Genomic DNA, 20,746 nt, shown 5'->3' on the forward strand with positions numbered 1-20,746 from the left:
TTTGGTGAGGTGTACGTTTTCTAGTACTGATGTTATTTGAAAACGTTCCAGGTTGAATTGATCAGCCTATGGTTCAGTCAACAGTTTGCCATGTTAAGACTGAACAGAACTACTCACAGCGGCAAGTTCGTCCAAACACAGATGCATAGTTCAACCTGTGTCACCTCATTGTGGGAAAATGATCCTGGTTTATGTAACATTTATGAGACTCAATCAGTAGAACTTATTCTTTTCAATGGAATGATTTTGTGTTATGTGTTAGTAGGTCCATCTGTTGGTTCCACATCTAATGAGGTGGCAAAGATGTTCAGTTCCACTTGTTTGCTTTTCACATCTCTGAATTTTTCCTATCACAATTAATTTGCACTTTCACCATCATATTCAAGTGTCATAGAAGGATTTTATTTTTCCAGACTGGAGAAATGCACTATGGTAGTCCTTTTAAGTTGAACTTTCCATAGAATTTATTTAGCTTTAAGTAATTACACATTTAAAAGCCGAATGCTGAGAAGCTGGTTGGGGACCTGCACCTGGACATTCCCCCGACTTGGTGATATTCATCATGAACTCCAGATCCCAGAGCCGGTTACTATCATTGAGTTCCCTGACAGGTTTTCCTTTCATCTCTGTGAACTACTAGGCTTTCTCCCATAGTTTACAAAACTCTACAAGTATATTCCTGTGCTTTAGCCACTGTGCTTTATGGTACTAAACAAGATTATTAAATTCAGAGTCAAGGCAGTTTAGTAATTGCTTTAAAAAAAAACTTGCATTAGCCGGGTGTGGTGGCTCATGCCTGTGCCTGTAATCCTAGCTACTCAGGAGGCTGAGATCTGAGGATAATGGTTCAAAGCCAGCCTGGGCACTAGAGACTTTTATCTCCAATTAAACACTAGAAAATGGGAAGTGGGGCTGTGACTCATGGGTAGAGCAGTAGCCTTGAGCTGAAGAGCTCAGGGACAGTGCCCAGGCCCCAGAGTTCAAGCCCCATCACTCTCAAAAAAAAAAAAGCTTCCATGACGTTACTGTTGATATGACATTGTTGATCCACAGTAACTGTGCAGACACTTCCTTGGCTTATGAGATAGTGGCATATAATTAATCATTTGAGTCAAGACTGGCAAATTTAGTTGTTTTTTCAAGGCAAATTAAATTCACTTTGTTAACCATAGCTAGAGTGCCATCTGTAGTAAGGCCATTTGTCAAATGTTAGCTCAAGGTTTTGCTTTGATATAAACAAGTCTTTACCTCTTGTAGTACGATGTATGACTTCCAGTGACAGCAGTTCCTCTCCCAGTTCAAACTTTCAGCAAATTAGGAGGATACATCAGCATACAAAAATCAGTAGTCGTTCAGCATTTCAATAATGACCAGACTAAGAAAGAAATCAGGCTAATAATCCCACATGCAACAACTTCAGAAATGTCTAGCCATTAACTAAAGCACAAAAAAGAATTGAAGACACTGTAACTTGGAAGGAACTCCTATAGCCAAAGATTGGTGGAGTTACTAATATGAAAATGAGCAAATACTATTAAAAGTTATCTATTGATGCTATGTAATGTCCACCAAAATTTCAATGTTATTCTTCACAGATAACAAAATCAATTCTAATATTCAGGATTGCAAATACAATAACCAAAGCAATACTAAGTTAAGAAAGCAATGCTGGAGGCGTCCCAGTATCTGATTTCAAATATGATACAGAGTCACTGTAATAAAAAAAATTAAAACAGACACATGGAACTGAGCAGAAGACCCAGAGATAAACCTTCAAAGCTATAGACTTCTTTATTGTTGACAGAGGTGCCAGAGGTAAACACTGGACAAAAAGATTGCCTTGTCAATATGTGACATTGAGAAAACTGAATATCCATGAGTAGAAAATTGAAATTAAATTCCTATCTCTTACCCTGTACAAAAATAAATTAAAAAATGGAGCAAAGATTTTAAGACTTGAAATTTGAAGACTACAAGGCTAGGAAACAGCTTTCTGAATATGCTTCTAGTACCTCAGAATTGCAAGAATTGATCGTTGGAATGACATCAAATTAGAAAGTAATGATCAGAATAAGGAAATGGCCTACAGAAAGGTAGAAAGTTATTGCTAGCCATTGTTTGGCAGTGGATTACCAACAAGGATATATTAAGAGTTCAACAATGTAGCACAATATATAAGATGATAGTAAAATTAATCAGTTTGTAAAATGAGGGGAAGGATAGACTGGCATACATAAATATTCATATATGTATGTATAGATTCATATATGCATATTTATACACACATATATGATATGATCACATATATTGGAGTATTTCTTGGGCTTTTGTTCCTGAAGTAGCATTGTAGGTCAAGGGGTGTAAATATTCTTGTAGATTTTGCCATATTTTAGTGAATACTTATATGAATGTGGACTTTGAGTATTTAACACTTTTAATCCAAATTATCTGATGCAAAATTGAAATACAAAATTGAAATAGAAATGCAAAAGAGGATATTTGACTTATTCCAAAAGCTAGACTGATTAGGATGAAATCATAGAAGAAACTGAAAAAATACTTGTTTTTCTAGTTTCATCAGCAACTAAGATACGAATACAGAACAGACCCCAAAACAAAGAGGAATTATGCTGATAGATTTTTTAGAAGATATTTAAAGGGTGCTCCTTCTAGTCATGCCATTGTGAACTGGGTGAGTACATCTCTGGAGTTTTCAATTACACGTCTTCATAGTGACGCTGGGCTTTGTTTTCTGGTAGAAACTTGTAAGTGGCAATGTTTCTAGCTTTTGAATCTCCAAAGTTGTATGTTGGCTTAATTTCTGGAATGATAGCAGTAATCTTGTGACCATGATGAGTTAGACTTGCAGATAAGGTTATTGTGCCAGTAAGTTAAACCACTTAGTCTAGATTCTTGTTATAGAACAAGAACATAAATGCTCTATCCTGGAAGATCACTATAATTGTATGTTTTGTTTATCACTAAAAGCATTGACTAGTCAATATCTTGTCTCTGTGCTTTCCATCTAGTTAGGGTAGTAGATTTCCTACATATAATTAGAACATAGCATTTATTTGTAAGTTGTGGTGCTTAAACTTGAGATCTGGGCACTGTCCCTGAATTCGTTTTGCTTAAGTCTAAGGCTTTATCACTTCGAGCCACAGTGCCACTTCTGCTTTCTGTTTTCTGATGGTTAATTGGATATAAGAGTCTCAGGGACTTTCCTGCCTGGGCTGGCTTCGATTGGAGATTCTCAGACCTCAACCTCCTAAGTAGCTAGACTCACAGGCATGAGCCGCCAATGCCTGGCAGCAAAGCTAATGGTCACTGGCTCACATATTTCTTGTGGAATTCATTTCTATCATTTGCAATGAGAGGTTGGTAGCCCTGGCAGTGCTTGAGAATATGACAGATGAATTTCAAACTTTTGGAGGATATGTTCTAATTTGTTCCTGTCCAGGCAACTTTAGTTCAAATACCATTTTCTTCCATGAGATGTATACCACCCTGTGAGAGCTGGAGGCAAAGATGCACTTGGCATTTCAAAATCTTCCTTGCAACACCCACTAGATGTCACTCCAACTCAAGTGAGGTCAAGAGTTTCTCCCACCTAGTCTTCCCATTGGGCTAGCACTTCATTAACCAGAGCAGCTCAGACTGTGTGTGATGGAAGGTCAAAGACAAACTGGTTTTCTTATTTTCTTCATCCCACCTTATTTTTCAAACAAAATTGTATCTAATAATTTTTTAAGGAGTTTAAGATATTTTAATTTAGTTTTTGACACTGCAGACATTATCAGGGTCTCAGGCTTACTGCTCTAAAGTTGCTATCATACTCTATGGTGAATAAAACCAGTCACTCATTCCTAATGGGAATGAAACCTTTAGGTTTATATAATCATGACAAACACATCTTATTTTAGTTTTGTAATATTTATTATCAATGTCTGAAATTCTGTTCAAATGCATATCTAGTTATTCTACTTAAAAATATATATAGTCTTGGAAACAACCCAGATGCCCTACTGCAGATGAATGGATACAGAAAATGTGGTATATATATATATATATACAGTGGAATTCTACATAGCCAACAGACAAGATAAAATAATGGCATTTGCAGGGAAGTGGACGAATCTAGAGTGAATCACGTTGAGTGAGACAAGTCAAGACCAAAGGAACAAAAGGTTCATGGTATTCTTAATATGTGGCTATTAGATCCAAACAGTACAAGAGCGAGGACTCAATATTTGCATACATAATATTTTATGTCATTGATTAATATGTATCTATGACATACAAACCCTCAGCCTAACTTTAATTATGTTCTAAAATCTAAGTGCCAGTGATTGAATATAGAGATTCCCTTCTTGAATACTTGTTTGTTAAATGTGTCATTTGAAATATGATGTAAAAAATCAATGTTAATAAATTCTTTAATAAAATAATAATGTACTCACAAAAATATATATAGTCTTTATTGTGTTGGATTGAATTACATGTAATAGGCAGGAATAGTAGGTATTCCATATTTATCTCTCATTTATCTCTCTCTTTGTTCTCATATCCGTATTTTCTGTTCCTTCCACTGGGTCTGATTTATCATCTACATAGATGGAGAAAAAATAGTTGATGAAATATAACATCCTTTTTTGATAAAACAAACTTCAGTAAGTTAGGCATAGATAGTAAATTTCTCTGTCTGATTAAGGGTGCCTAGAAAAATCCACAATTAGAATCATCACTAATGTTGGAAATCTGAATGTTTTGTTCCTAAGATCAGGTATAAAGTACAGATATTTGGTCTCATTACTTTTTTTCAATACTTTACTGAGGGTTCTCACTAGGTCAATTTGGCAGCAAAGGAAATAAGGACATGACTAAAAAGGAAGGGGTGAAATTATTTCCATTTGCAAATGTATATTTTTGACCCTTGAATATAAAAATTTCCTGAGAACCTCACTAAAAACTGCTTGAATTAATTAACAAGTTCAGTGAAACTGCAGAATATAAGTGCAACATATGCAAACCAACACTATGAACAGCTAAAAAAATTAAATAACTAATTTCAATTATAACCATATCCCAAAGAATTAAGTACCTAGAAAATATTTGAAAAAATAATGGTAAGCCATATATGCTGAATATATATTGCTGGAAAAATTTAGAAAGACCTAAGTAAATGGAAAGATGTCATTATTCATGGATTGTCGGACATAATGCATTTCACATCTCTTAACGTGCTGGTGATATAAATACATATGATATAAGTATGATATATGATATAAGTATATTTATATCACCAATATATAATATTGTAAATATAACATTATTGCATTTATTATATTATACACTATATAGCACATTATATAATATGTATCTTATATAGCATATAACATATGTAATATTGTAAACATAGTGTTAACTGAAAGCAGCCAGTTAGAAGGCTGATCTTGAAGTTTACATGGCATGCAAGCCTCTTGGGAGAGAAAAACCCTGTGGGAGGATTCTCTGGTTCAAAACCCCAATGACAACCCTGTAGAAATTACAACAATGATACTAGAGCAACATAGAGCACAATTTTCCATACAATAGAACTGAAACTAGAATTGAAATAATGTTTTTGCTTATTGTGGAATACTTTTCTACAAGGATATCAGAACAATTCAATTTGGAAAGAATAATCTGTCCAACAAATGCTGCCGGCCAGCTGGAAGTTCTGATGCTGCCGGCCAGCTGGAAGTTCTGATGCAAGAAGACACGGATCCATCCCTACCTCACATCACAGAAAACTCTCTCCAGTGACTTAACGTGCTACATTTGAAAATGGATCGCGAAAGCTCTCCAAGGGAAACACAAGCAGAAGATGCCATTTTCTTTGATTTGGTAATGGTTTCCGAGAGAACGCTGAAAGCACAAAAAAGTGATAAAAACAAGCATTCACATTGCCAGTCTCTAATCAAAAACTGTTGTGAAATAAGTTATGTCATCAAGAAATTGAAGACAACCCAAAGAATGGGGAAAATAATTGCAGATCACATTTGTAAGAGGCTTATCTGTAGAGTATGTAAAAAAAAACAATCCATAACTCTACTGAAAACATTATAGTTAAAACCTCAGTAAATGACATACAAATGTGTCTCCAGCAACTATACAAGTGGCTTTAAGTTAAGTACACGAAGTGACCAATGCCATTAGGGAAAAGAAAAATCAAAACCACAATAGGACACACTTTATACTCATGAGGATAGCTAAAGTAACAATGATAATAACACTAAGTTGTCCAGGGGAATTCTCTATTTGAGATATAAAATGGAAGATGGTCTGTCAGCACCGGAAAATGATATGACCCAACCATTTTATTCCTGGGTCCATTCTCAAGAGAAAAAAAGGAAGTATTACAAACAGATGTACACAGAATGTTCATAGCATTTTTCACTGTAGTTAAAAAGTGGCATCCACCAACTTATCATTAGATAAATGGCTAAATAAAACCTAGTATACCCATACAATGGAAAATTACTCCCCCATAAAAAGGATGGAATACTGATGCTATAAAATGGATGAACCTTGAAACACAGTGTTAACTGAGAGCAGCCAGTTACAAAGGGCTGCATATCATATGGTGCCATGTTGGAAATTCCAAGGGTAAGCAGATTTTTAGAGATATAAAGTAAATTAGGTTGCTTGGGGAAGTGGAGGAAGTATAAGAGTGACTGTTAATGGTTATGGGATTTCCTTTTGAGGTAATAAAAATGTTCTAAATTTAGAGGGTATACAATTCTGAACACATACTATCAAATCAATGACAGATACACTTTAAGTGGGTAATTTTATTTTAGAGTGTGAATTATATCTCAATAAAATTGCTAAAAATAACACATAACTGTCTCTGTGTTCTAGTACTGTTCGAGTTCAGCAATGGCCATCAGGAGACAGCAATTCCATCCTTACTTTTGAGAGTCCTGGTGAGTCCCAGAGCAATGTGTTGAAAATCATTTTAGTGTAGTGTCAGAAGATTTATCCTTTATGCTTCAAAAATTAGTTCCCAGCAGGAGGAATACTGGCCTTTTCAGTGATAAGCTCATCCTTACTCTGTACATTAGTTGGTAATGCTTTTTCATTCAGTCTTAGACTTCAGAAAATACTACCATTCTTTCCCCCAAATCATAAATTACTTGGTATTTTTCATAACACTTCATTGCATTTTCTTGAAAGCAAATAATCCTAATCACAAAAAGTAAGTTTTTCTGTTTCAAGGTTATATTAAAAATGTAAGTGGCATATTGTGCAAAGTAAGATATAAGTATGTAGATTATTATACTGAATTATTCATTATGACCACTCCTGGACAAAAAAAAAGGAATTCAATGATGTCTAAGAATAACCTGTATCTAATATCGAACATAGGCATTTGATGATGAACAACATAAAAGAAGAAAATACAAGCAATCAATGGATGTTGAGTAACAATTTAAAGATTGAAAGACAACATAAGTACTTTGAATATATAATTTTAAAGGTTATTCTTAAATGGTATTTTATAGCACACAAGAAGTAAATTTTAGTATTTGCTTTATGAAACATTCTAAATATTGAGGGCTTCTTCATGTTGTGTTGGTATTTTACAAACTGTTCATTGTATCTAAAACAAATTGAAGTTGTGTGTTACCCCTGCTTTTATACATGCTCATCTTTATTTGTTAGTAATGAAAATATGTGGCCTGGATTTTCATTTTGCTGTTAGAATTGATACTTTCCTTTCTCTCCTTTCTTTGGTTAGTGTATATTGATTTGGTTAGTATGCATTAATTGCCAGAGGGTTTTATTGTGATATTTCCGTATATGCACAAAATGTACTTTGATAAAGTTTATTCCCCCTTTTGAAATGATTTTAATGAGTTTCATTATTCTATTTTCATATCTGTATGTGAAGTATTTCTATGGTAATTGTACTAGTAGTGGCTTTGGGATCTGATCTGCTGTTCTTTCTCTTATTTTTTACTCACAGGGCCGCCTGATTTCTTCCTAGGTTTTTATACATTTTGACTTGGAGCTTAGTAGTATATTTCTGAGAACTTTAGTTTCTGAGGCTTATTTTCTAGATTGGTTTCTACAAAGAAGAGCTGCAACATTTCCCTACTCTTGTGACTTCAAATGTCTGGAACCCAGGCTACAAAATCACAGAAGACCATTTTGAGAAAAAAAAGAGAGGATTGAATTTCTTTTATGATTTTCTTGCATCCTCTAAAGGAATAGACTAAACTCTACTCAGTACAGCAGGTAGTCATCTATCATCTAGGTCTCTGGAAGCTTTTCCTTTATTTTGCCTTAGGTTTTTATTGTTGACCTGCTGTTTTATTTCTTATTTTTATTTTATTTTACTTTTTAGACTGAACACTCAAATATTCCTAAATTCCTTCTCAGGTTGTGATACATGAAAACAAGACTTTAAAGCTATACTTACCTCACTCCTCCCCCCCTCTTTTGAGTGAAGCTCTTTGGCCTGACCTGCTATCTGATTCCCAGTCCCACACATAGCTCCACATAAGCAAGAATCAGGGTTTTGTTTTTCAGTTAAGCAACAGGACCACTAACTTTGAAACTCTAACCAGGAAATTTCTGAGATTGATAGGCATCATTGACGTAATACAGGTGTATCCTAGAACACATACGAGTCATATTACATATGGTAGAGGTCACCTCATAGGATTATGGGTAAATCAGTTTCTTCACCTATTTAACATAAAGCAGAATTTGAGTTAGTCATTGTGAATATAATGGAAGGTATTCCAGCAGAAGTAAAAGAATACAACAAATTGTAGCATTATATTTGATATAATCTTGGTTTTGCTAGTTTTTTAAAAATATTTTTATTGTAATTAATAGAAGGGTTACATTATATTCACCAGATAGAAGATGCATCACTTAACAATCATTGCTGCCTCTTTTCATGTTTTTGTCCCCAGTTCCCTCCCCCACCTCTCCCCTCCTGTAGTTTTCCCCCCTTCCCTATCTGATTTCAAATAACTAAATATGCATATACACAATATATGAGATAACAAGGTGGAATATTGTAACAATATGAGATAACCAAGGAACAAAAAAAGAAATGAGAAATAACATAGTACATTAAGAAAAACAATCATACCTTATATGGTTCTTGTTTCTATATCCTGGAGGTCCTTTCATTTAGCCTCATCCTGTATGGCCTTATGTACCTAGGTTTTACCCTATTGTAAACCTCTGCTAGGAGAGTCCAAAGTTTATACTAATTATGACAAATGAGGGAAACCATTGAGCATATGTTCCTTTGAGTCTGGCTTACTTCATTCAATATGATTTTTTTTCTAAGTCTTTCCATTTCCTTACAAATGGGGCTATGTCGTTCTGACAGCAGCATAGAATTGCATTGTGTATAAATACCATATCATGTTGATCATCAACTGAGGGGTATCTGGATTGGTTCCATATTTTTGCAATGGTAAATAGTGCTGCTATGAACATGGTTGTGCTAGTGGATTTAGTATTTCCTTGCTTCTGGATGATTGGGTAAATGCCAAGTAGTGGAATTGCTGGGTCCTAGGGGAGTTCTATGTTTAGTCTTTTGAGGAACTGCCATACTGCTTTCCATAGTGTTTGAACGAGTTCGCACTTCCACCAGCAGTGTAGTAGTGACCCTTCCTGGCCCCATCCCCTCCTGTTATTATTAGATTTCTGTTGTTATTAGATTTCTTGATCCTGGCCATTATAACTGGAGTGAGGTGGAATCTTAGAGTTGTTTTGATTTGCATTTCTTTTATGACCAGAGATGTTGAGCATTTCTTTGTCTATAGGCCATTTTTGTTTCTTCTTCAGAGAAGACTCTCTTTAAGTCTTTGGCCCACCTTTTAATGGGATGGTTGTTTCTTTGGAGATTAATTTTGGAGTGATTCAATTTTTTGAGCTCTTGATATATTTTAGATATTAGGCCTTTGTCTGTTGTATGGTTAGTGAAGATCTTCTCCCAATCTGTAGGCTTTTTATTTAGCTTGCTAGCTATGTCTTTTGCCATACAGAAGCTCTGCTATTTATTGCAGTCCCACTTGTCCAGACTTGTTCTGATTTGTTGTGTTTCTGGTTCTTTGTTTCGACCTGTGCCAAGGAGACCTAGTGTACCTCCTATTCCTTGTTGTAAAGTTTTCAGTGTATCCTCTTTTACCTCGAGGTCTTTGATCCATTTGGAGTTAATCCTGGTGCAGGGTGACATATAAGAATCCAACTTTTAGTTTTCTGCACGTGCTTGACCAGCACCTCTTGTGGAAGAGGCTGTCTTTCTACCATTCTATATTTTTTGGCTCTCTTATCAAAGATTAGGTGGCCATAGGTCTGTGGGTTGATTTCTAGGCCTTCAGTTGTATTCCATTGGTCCTCAGGCCTTTTCTTGGGGCAGTACCAAGCTGTTTTGGTTACTATAGCTCTGTAATAGAATCCAAAGCTTGGTATTGAAATTCCTCCTGCGCTGTTCTTTCTGCTAAGAATTGTTTTTGCTATACAGGGTCTTTTATTATTCCATATGAAATTTTGGATTGCCTCTTCTATTTCCTTGAAGAATGACATTTTTAACCTCTGCTTTTGTACATAGATAAATGATCAATTTTTCTGAAGGTTAGTGTTTAGGTACCTAATATACATATAATAGATGGGGGTGATAAGCTATTTCATAGTGTGGTGAAAAGTACGTGCCACGTTTGATAGAGTGCATACACAGTTTCAAAAACTAACTATTGTCATGGAAATTATGAATGGTTTATAATAAAATGGCTTAGGGTAGTCCACATTCACAGTTTCAGTTCTTGAAATTAATTCAGGGCAAAAGATGCAGGAATTGTGAGTGAATTTAGAAAGAAAATATAACAGTAAACAAAGAATTTATGATGAGCACTGTGTTTGGATTAGTTAAGCTACATGGATAGGGGAAAGTATAAACCTTCTTGATTTTTTTTATTATTTTTATTGTGATTAATAGAAGGGTTACATTATATTACCAGATAGAAGGTACATAACTTCACAAACATTGATACCCTTTCTCATGACATGGTCCCCATTTCACTCCCACCCTCCCCCTGCTCATTTGATTTCCCCCCTTCCCTATCAAATTTCAAATAACCAATTAAGCACATATAAAATATATTAGATAACAAGGTGAAATACTGTAACAATATGAGATAACCAAGGGATGGTAAAAGAGATGAGAGATAACATAGTACATTAAGGACAACCATCACTCATTATATGGCTTTTGTTTCCTTCTCCTGGAGGTCCTTACATTTAGTGTCATACTATTTGGCCTTATGTCTCTAGATTTTGTTCTATCGTAAATCTCTGTTAGGAGAGCCCAAGGTTTCTACTGATTATGACACGTTCTTGATTTTTTTGTAATGAAAATTACCCATTTATAAGAAGCCATTTCTTGTAGATTTTTTTTATAAGCTATCACTGTACCTCAGAGGAACATCATAGTTTTAAGGCAGCAAACAGCTATAGTTTAAACAAATGGTTCCCTCATAAAAGTGTTGATCAACTGGGCATGGTGACTCACGCCTGTAATCTTATCTACTCAGGAGGCTGAGATCTGAGGATGGGGATTCAAAGATAGCCTGGACGTCTGTGGACCAACTTTTTTTTTTTTGCCAGTCCTGGGCTTGAGCTCAGGGCCTGAGCACTGTCCTTGGGCTTTCTCAAGGCTAGAGCTCTACCACTTGAGCCTCAGCACCACTTCCGGCTTTTTTCTATGTATGTGGTACCAAGGAATCGAACCCGGGTCTTCATGCATGCTAGGCAAGCACTCTACCACTATGCCAAACTCCCGGCCCTGTGGACCAACTTTTATCTCCAGTTAATCACCAGAAAACTAGAAGTGGCACTGTGGCTCAAGGGGAAGGGCTGTAGCCTTGAGCTGAAGAGGATAGGGGTCAATGCCCAGACCAAGGGGTAGGGTGGTAGCCTTGAGCTGAAGAGCTCAAGGACAGTGCCCAGGCCCAGAGTTCAAGTCCCATGACCGACAATAAATAAATTAAATAAATAAATAAATAGAAGTGTTGATCTAATTTGTAAGATTTACTTTTTTTTTTTTTTGCCAGTCCTGGGCTTGAGCTCAGTGCTTGAGCACTGTCCTTGGACTTTCTCAAGGCTAGTACTCTACCACTTGAACCTCAGCAACACTTCCGGCTTTTTGCTATGTATGTGGGGTACCAAGGAATCGAACCCGGGTCTTTGTGAATGCTAGGCAAGCACTCTACCACTAGGCCAAACTCCCGGCCCCAAGATTTACATGTTTATTTACCAAATCCTTACTTTACAAAGCAGGTTCTTTGAGAAACTCATTATAGCACATGCTTGCAACCTCTAGATTTTCATGATTTGTTTCTTCTGTTTACTTGAGGACTAATAAAAATATGTCAATTACAGAAAAACTTTATCACACTCAATTTTTTGGAGGGGGTTAGGTGGTCAGGCTCTTTGCTCTGCTCTGCAGAGCACAATCCACAAGTCACCCATAGCAGCAATTTGATGCATTAACCAAGAGTCTGCCATAGAGTGTATCATTTAAGTGTGTTAGAGGGTTTATACTGCTATTATTACCTGGCTACTTTTTTTGTAAGTATGTATTACACCAATGGTGTCTCAAATAGAGTAATATAAATTTTAACGTGAGTTTTATACTAATAAATTAGTATAAATTAAAAATTTTAGCCTTTGTCTATTGGTACATGTGATCTTTAGATGATGTAAATTATAGAGGTGATAACATTTTGCTATTTTATTTTATTGTGGGGTGATGTGTAGAGGGGTTACAGTTGCATTCATCAGGCAGTGGGTATATTAGTTCTTAAACATTGTTACCCCTTTCCATGTTTTTCTCCCACTTTTCCTTCCTCCACCATGATGAAAACATTTTAAAATGTATTTTTAGTAACTTTAAGTAGTTATACAAAGCAATTACAAAAAGGTTTTACATAAGTTTATAAGTACAAGATATCTGATTACTATTATCCATTTAATTATCTTCCCCCATAAATTTTATATTTGATTTTTCTCTGTGTAAGAGGAAAATGACCAAGACTGTAGGCAGGTTGGGATAGCTCAAGAATAGAGCACTTAACATGTACCAGGCTTTCTTGGCACTGGGCCACAAGGGAGGTTCCATTTGATCAGGGTTCCTTACACACATGGGTGAAGTGTCACACAAACCCCACTCAATGTGTATAAAATTAACACATAATAATAAAAAACAAAATACTTAAAAAAACATTTCATCCTCACCACTAGAAATATATCAATCCAGGGAAAGTCAGATGTGCAACATGTATTGTGCAACGAGCAGACAAATGATTGGAACTAAGGATCCAACTCAGTTTGATAGTCATTGCTTTAAAATGAAAAGCTGATTCATAAGATCTTGATCAAGTAGTCATGTGATTCCAGGTAACACTAAGGGAGGAGAACTAGCTAGCTTTTTCCATGTAATCTTCTATGCCAGCTGGCAGTGTTTAATGCCACAGGTGTCTATGACAGCTGTATAACGTCTTTAGTTCACCCCATCATTCAATCCTATAGAACAGTGGTTGTTAAAAGGCTTATGACAGCAATAAATATAAAGGAGACAGACAGTAATCTCTATGTAAAAGACTAAAGGCCAAGAAATAATACTCTTTGAGTTAGTAACCAGTTGAGAATATTATATGTAGTTTCTATTCACTCATCTACCTCCTACATCAATAGCATTTCATGTTTATTTACCCTCACAAATATATTATTCAGTTTTTGAACTGGAAGACTGTCCAGTATTTAAGGGATTCTTGCTAAGTTGCTTGAATCAGAAGTGCCCAGTGGATGTTTAAAATGCTTGCATTAATTACTATGCCATGTATAGAATCTTTATTGGCTTTACATTTAATGTCACCTCTTATTCTCATCATACACAAATGACCTGAAAAAAAACTGAATACATTTCTTTTCCATCGTTTTACCTATTGATTTAGTTTATGTCACCCATGATTTAGTCTTCACAAATGAACAACCTAATGTAGATTGTTTTTCATGGAAATCATTTACCATTTTATTTTTTGTAAATGATACACTTTTCTAACCAGTATCTCCAACTACCTAGGAAATTACTCAGAGCCTCAAGCAATACTGATTCTGATGACTAAGTTGGGTTGGCTCAGCAAATGATCTTCTCTTTGTTTTCAGCCTGGTTTGACTCATATGTCTGAGTTCAGCTCTGTGGTTGGTTTGAATGGTTAGGATGAGTGACACTCTAGGCACGTGGCACTCCATTCTCCAGCAAGCTAGACCAGCTTTGTTTTCATGGTACCCAATTTGCAAAAGGGACAGTAGAAAGGGGAGAAAAGAAGCTGGACAGCTTTTTGAGGCTGAAAGGACCTGTATCATCTAAAGATGATTTTAAACCGAAAATATTAAAGATACAGCAAATACTGGAAGATGCTGTTTCTCTGATCTCTCATCTGATTAAAGAGAGCTTGTTGAGAACAAGTGGACTCTCAAGGGAGAGTTCCAGCTAGGATGGAGCTGACCATTATCACTGTGATTAGAAAACTGGGCAAGTTAACTTTATCAGAAGTGGCCATCCTTCCCATTAATTTCTTTGAAAGGTCAAAGAAGCCCTGTTTCCTTTTCCTTTCCCTGTTAGGGAAGGTTAGAAGCCTCTGCCTTAGCCACTCCTAGAATCTCTTTTTATTATATGCTTTACATGCATACAAGTTTAAAACTTATCCTCTACTCATCTGTCTGCTGTTCATTTGGTCACAGGCCTGTAAGCACCCAGGCTCGAATTGATAAAAAGAAAAGTCTCCTTTGCAACCAAGCAAAGAAGTGACCTAGCATTTAACCCATTGCTCCTGGTAGGTCAAAACCTAGCTGGGATGCAAAGGGTGAGGAAATAGATTTCACTTCTGACAGGGAAAGATGTGAAATCTTGCTGTCATTACCATCTAGCATTTCCTTCTTAGGGAAGCTTCTTAGTAGAAGCAAAATTGTTTCTAAAAACAAAGCCAAGTAAAGGTAAGGATGACATTGTTCGAAAAAAGAAATGAACTCATTACCTGACTTATGATATAGTAGTCCCTTTGTACAACACCTTAATAACAGTAAAAAAAAATTTAAAGCCAAACAAAAAGCTACTATACTCCTTCTGCTCAGGATTCTTAATGGCCAATGTGATTGTGTGTTCATTAAGAACCTATCACATTTTTACTTACTTGTAAAATGTAGGATCATGCACATACTTTTAAACCTCTATTTCTACTTAATAATATATGGTAAAAAATATTTTCCTATGCTGGGCACTGTGGCTCACATCTATAATTCTAGCTACTCAGGAGGCTGGGATCTGAGGATCAAGGTTCATAGCCAGCCCGGGAACAAAAGGACCTGAGACTCTTATCTCCAATTAACCTCTAGAAAATGGGAAGTGGGGGTTGGCTCAAGAGTAGGGTGGTAGCCTTGAGCTGAAGAGCTTAGGGACAGTGCCCAGGCCAAGTTCAAGCTCCATGACCCACCAAAAAGAAAGAATATTTTCTATGAAGCCTAGCATCATAATTAGTAGTTATATTTAGTAATGCATACCAGAAATATAGTTTGAGTGAGAATTTTCCTTTCCTGAAGGCCTATGTAGAGACTTGGGGGATACACTCATAGTAACTGAATCTTGATATTCAACATATATATATACACACATACACATATACATATATATACATATACACACATATGTATTCTGGTACAGATCAGTTGAATTCAGAGAGCTTTTCTCTTCCTCTATGTTTGAGAACCCAAGAATATTTACAGTGAGAACTTCATTGGAACAAATAAGGAGAAAGAATACAAGAGAAGGTAACATGGAGAAATCACCATGGCAGCTATAGAAGGAAATTGTGAATACAATCAAGAACACTGTCCATTTAACCAACAGGAGTAACTCAGCTTGTTCCGTACATTCCTACTCACAGTATTCTTGAAAAAAGAGTCACTAGACAAGGTTTTTCTTTCTTTCATATTTCTGTTGTCTATTTTGCACTCAATTGTAAACATTATCTTAATCCTAAAGGATCACTGTACTATGAAAAGGTATCAATCATTTACCAAAGGTGAAGTTCACAGTGTACCTTTTTGTAAGTGCTGGCTTTGTAAGAAGAGATAAGATTCCCATTTAAGCAATGGCAGAGGAGCTTTGGCAAGTGTTTCACTGTCAGTGTTATTCTGTTCACTCATGATGAAAAGAGAGTTCCTGTTCACTGAGTGAAAAGCTGGTGTGAGAACATCTTTTGCTGTAGGATATGAGGGTCCATGTTTCTCAAATGGGGCAGTTTATGGCATATGGGGTATTAGGAAAACTTGGTGTAAACTGCTTCAAAAAGGAGAAAATGAAGCTGGACCTTGGTGGCTCACACCTGTATTCCTAGCTGCTCTGAAGCTAAGATTATAGGATCACAGTTTGAAGATATTTGGAACAGGAAATCCAAGAAAACCATTATCTCCAATTAACTATTGCCTAAAATGACCACAAAACCTCAGTGGACAGTGCCAAAGCATTGAGTTCAAGTCCTAGGATCGGTGTGTGAGCTAGTGAATTAGACTGAGTATCTTAATTGATTTGAGAAAGGAAACTTGGTTTATTAATAGTCAGAGTAAATAATATTATAATAACTTGACAGCATCATGTAACTGTAAAGCCCCTTTTCACTCTCTTAGTTATATACAAATGGTCTATTGGACCTATCATGATTACTTAAAAAATTATTTTGTGCCAAGAGGGATCACTACTACACTATTGGTGGGAGTGCAAACTCATTCAACCACTATGGAAAGCAGTATGGCAGTTCCTCAAAAGACTAAACATAGAGCTCCCCGGTGACTCAGCAATTCCACTACTTGGCATTTACCCAATGGTCCAGAAACAAGGACACACTAAATCCACTAGCACAACAATGTTCATTGCAGCACTATTTACCATAGCAAAGATATGGAACCATCCTAGATGCCCCTCAGTTGATGAGTGGATCAACAAGATGTGGTATTTATACACAATGGAATTCTATGCTGCTGTCAGAAAGAATGACATCGCCCCATTTGTAAGGAAATGGAAAGACTTAGAAAAAATCATATTAAGTGAAGTAAGCCAGACTCAAAGGAACATAGGCTCAATGGTTTCCCTCATTTGTCACAATCAGTGGAAACCTTGGGCTCTCCTAGCAGAGATTTACAATAGAACAAAACCTAGATACATAAGGCCATATAGGATGAGGCTAAATGAAAGGACCTCCAGGATATAGAAACAAAAGCCATATAATGAGTGATTGTCGTCCTTAATGTACTATGTTTTCTCTCATATCTTTTGCTATCCCTTGGTTATCTCATATTGTTACAGTATTCCACCTTGTTATCTGAAATATTGTATATATGTGTATTTGGTTATTTGAAATCAGACAGGGAAGGGGGACAAACAAGATGAGGGGTGAGGGGGGGGAGGGAAATGGGAACCAAGACATGAGAAAGGGTATCAATGTATGTGAAGTAATGCACCTTCTATCTGGCAAATATAATGTAACCCTTCTGGACTTAGAAAAATCATATTAAGTACAGTAAGCCAGACTCAAAGGAACGTAGGCTCAATGGTTTCCCTCATTTGTCATAATCAGTAGAAACCTTGGGCTCTCCTAGCTGAGATTTGCAATAGAGCAAAACCTAGATACATAAGACCATACAGTATGATGCTAAATGAAAGGACCTCTAGGATATAGAAACAAAAGCCATATAATGAGTGATTGTTGTCCTTAATGTACTATGTTATCTCTCATCTCTTTTGCTATCCCTTGGTTATCTCATATTGTTACAGTATTTCACTTTGTTATTTAATATTTTGGATACATGCGCATTTGGTTATTTGAAATTGGATAGGGAAGGGGGGAAAACAAGATGAGGGGTGGGGGTAGGGGGAGGGAAATGTGGACCAAGACATGAGAAAGGGTATCAATGTATCTGAAGTAATGCACCTTCTATCTGGCAAATATAATGTAACCCTTCTATTAATTACAATAAAAATATATGGAAAAATAATGTAACCTTTCTATTAATTACAATAAAATATATGGAGAAATTATTTTGTATGCCAGTACTGGGGCATGAACTCAGGGCTTGGGTGCTGTAGTCACATAGCATTTACCTGACTCTCGGGAATATAATCCAACAGGTACAACATAGACTTTTCAACAAAACTTGTTGCTCTCTTTAGTATTCTGTGCTTGCATATTTAACTCATGAGTTTTTTGTTCCAACTCATTTTGCAGAGTGGAGATTACTAACTGAAGTTTAGTTTTACTGATGATGATAATGATGATGATGGCTCTAATAATTTTTATTGTTAATTTCTAGTACCAGGTCTTGAACTAAAACTAAGGGCCTTGTGCTGTCCCTGACCTTTTATGCTCAAGATTTGTACTTTATCACTTGGACCACAGCCCACTTTTGGCTTTTGGTGGTTAATTGAAAAGTGACATGGACTTTTCTGCCTACAGTGGCTTTGAACCACAGTCCTCAAATCTTAGCCTCCTGATGACCTAGGATTACAGTCTTACACCACTGATTTCTAGTCGCTGATACCCAACATGAAGGGATGTTGAATTTTATCAGATGCCTTTTCTGCATGTGTTGAGGCAATTCCTGAATGAATCCCATTTGTGGTGAAAAATCTTTTAGAGGGATTCAGTTTGTAGTTATTGAGGGTTTTCTGCATCTATATTCATGAATGACATTGGCCTGTATTTTTCTTGTGTCTTTGGTCTTGTTACTGGGGTAAACCTGGTCCTGGTACTGGGGTAAAGAGTTTGGAAGAATTTCTTATTCTTCAGTACTTTGGAATAATTTACAAAGACTTTGTATTTGTTCTTTAAAAAATATTTGGTGTAATTCAGCAGTGAAACAATCTGATCCTGAGCTTTGTATTGATACTTTTTTTTTGTCCATCATGAATCTTGAACTCTGGGCCTGGGAGATGTCTCAGCTCTTCAGATCACGGCCAGGGCTCTACTACTTGAGCCACCATGTGACTTCTGGTTTTCTGATGGCTAATTGGAGATAAGAGTCTTATGGACTTTACTACTGGGGCTGGCTTTGAACCTATGATCCTCAGATCTCAGCCTCCTGAGTAGCTACAATTACAGGTGTGAGCCACCAGAGCCTGACTGATAAAACATTTTTATTACTTTTTAATTATCATTATTTGTTACTGATATACTACCTCATGTAAAGTGTATGTGCCAAGGAATTTGGACATTTCTTCTAGGCTATTGAATTTACTGGTGCATAGTTATTAGTACCTATCTCAAATGATAATCAGCCTTTGCATTTCTGTGGTGTAATATCATCCTTTTCCTTTCTGATTATATTGAATCTTCTCTTTTTTTCTTTTTTCCTAAGTCTAGCTAAGAATTAGTTGTCAATTAAACAATTTATTTTTTGTTGGTACAGGGTTTGAAGTCAGAGCCTTATACTTGCTTGGTTTGCTTACTTAGCTATCACTGTGTCACTTGAACCATACCTTCATCCTGGCTTTTTGTTATTACTTTGGAGATGGACTTTCTGGAATCATCTTTGTGATTAGCTTTGAACCTTGAACTTCTGGATCTCACCTTCCTGGGTAACTTGGATTATGGCATAAATCACTGATGCACATGCACATGGATTTTATCTTTTTAAAGACCCAGTTTTTTGCTTTGTTGATCTTTTGTAGTTTTGTCTCTATTTCATTTATTTCTGCTCCTAATTTTATTATTTCTTTCCTTCTCTTAATTTGAGGTTTTGTTTAGTCTTGCGTTTCTAGCTCCCAGAATTGTAATAGTTTTATTTTTCCCCTAGTCCTGGGCTTGAGCTTAGGGCCTGACCACTGTCCTTGGGTTTTCTCAAGGCTAGAGCCCTACCACCTGAGCCATGGCACCACTTCCAGCTTTTTCTATGTATGTGGTACTACTGAGTGTACACTAGGCAAGCACTCTATCTCTAGGCCGAACTCCTGGCCCCAATAGGTTATTTAATATTTTTCTTAAGATTTTTGATGGTTATAAACTTCCATTTTAGTTACTTTTTTGTTATGACCCACAGGATTTTTTAATATGTTAAAACTTTATTATGTTAGTTTAATATGGATTTCTAACACTGTTGTGTAGAAATCCAAAAGTGATTGGCTCAAGAGAGAAATCAGCCTTGACGATTTCAGAAAGTTACTTTTGTATTTATTGATCAAGTAGACTACTAAGACCAGGATGGTTTTAAGGACCAGGGAATTAAACTATTTCTCATTGAGAGGTGTATTGAATATGTTATGAATATCTGAATATATTATTAAACTTATTAAATGAATGTGAATGATGTCATTCTAGGATTTTTGTCTCTGTATTAAATCACACATAGACCCTGTGGGATCATTGGCATTGTTTTAAATAATGGAAAAATAAAATGGAATCAAGAATTTAGCATAAGACAGAGCACATGGTATCATCCAATACCTGTTAACAATAATTATTCATAGTGATAAATACATTTGGGCTTCTGGGTCTCGCTGGTATTGACTATTGCCTTGAGAGAAGTAGATATCTAGAGGGCCAGGTATTGAAAATGTATGAAGCCCTGCTTTTCAATGATTCCTTTATGTTGCTAGTTGGATTGGCTCTTGATTTCTGTAGCAGAA

General features: G+C 36.1%; 2 long non-coding RNA genes across 2 annotated transcripts in view; both read left to right on the plus strand.

Moving 5' to 3' along the window:
- LOC150060754 (uncharacterized) overlaps window positions 1–5,718 on the plus strand; it is a 57,690-nt gene extending 51,972 nt beyond the window's left edge. Inside the window, exons 2-3 of the long non-coding RNA XR_016536153.1 lie at window positions 2,573–2,692; window positions 5,653–5,718. This is a non-coding gene — a long non-coding RNA (uncharacterized LOC150060754). The remainder of the gene's footprint in view (window positions 1–2,572; window positions 2,693–5,652) is intronic.
- A 10-nt stretch (window positions 5,719–5,728) lies between these two features.
- On the plus strand, window positions 5,729–8,692 carry LOC150060756 (uncharacterized). The gene is made up of 3 exons (XR_016536154.1): window positions 5,729–5,886; window positions 6,904–6,968; window positions 8,012–8,692. It is a non-coding gene; the product is annotated as an uncharacterized LOC150060756 (long non-coding RNA).
- The last annotated feature ends 12,054 nt before the right edge of the window (window positions 8,693–20,746 follow it).

This window comes from Megascapheus bottae, chromosome 7 (genome assembly GCF_031878675.1).
Source record: "Megascapheus bottae isolate mThoBot1 chromosome 7, mThoBot2.hap1, whole genome shotgun sequence".
Taxonomy (NCBI): domain Eukaryota; kingdom Metazoa; phylum Chordata; class Mammalia; order Rodentia; family Geomyidae; genus Megascapheus; species Megascapheus bottae.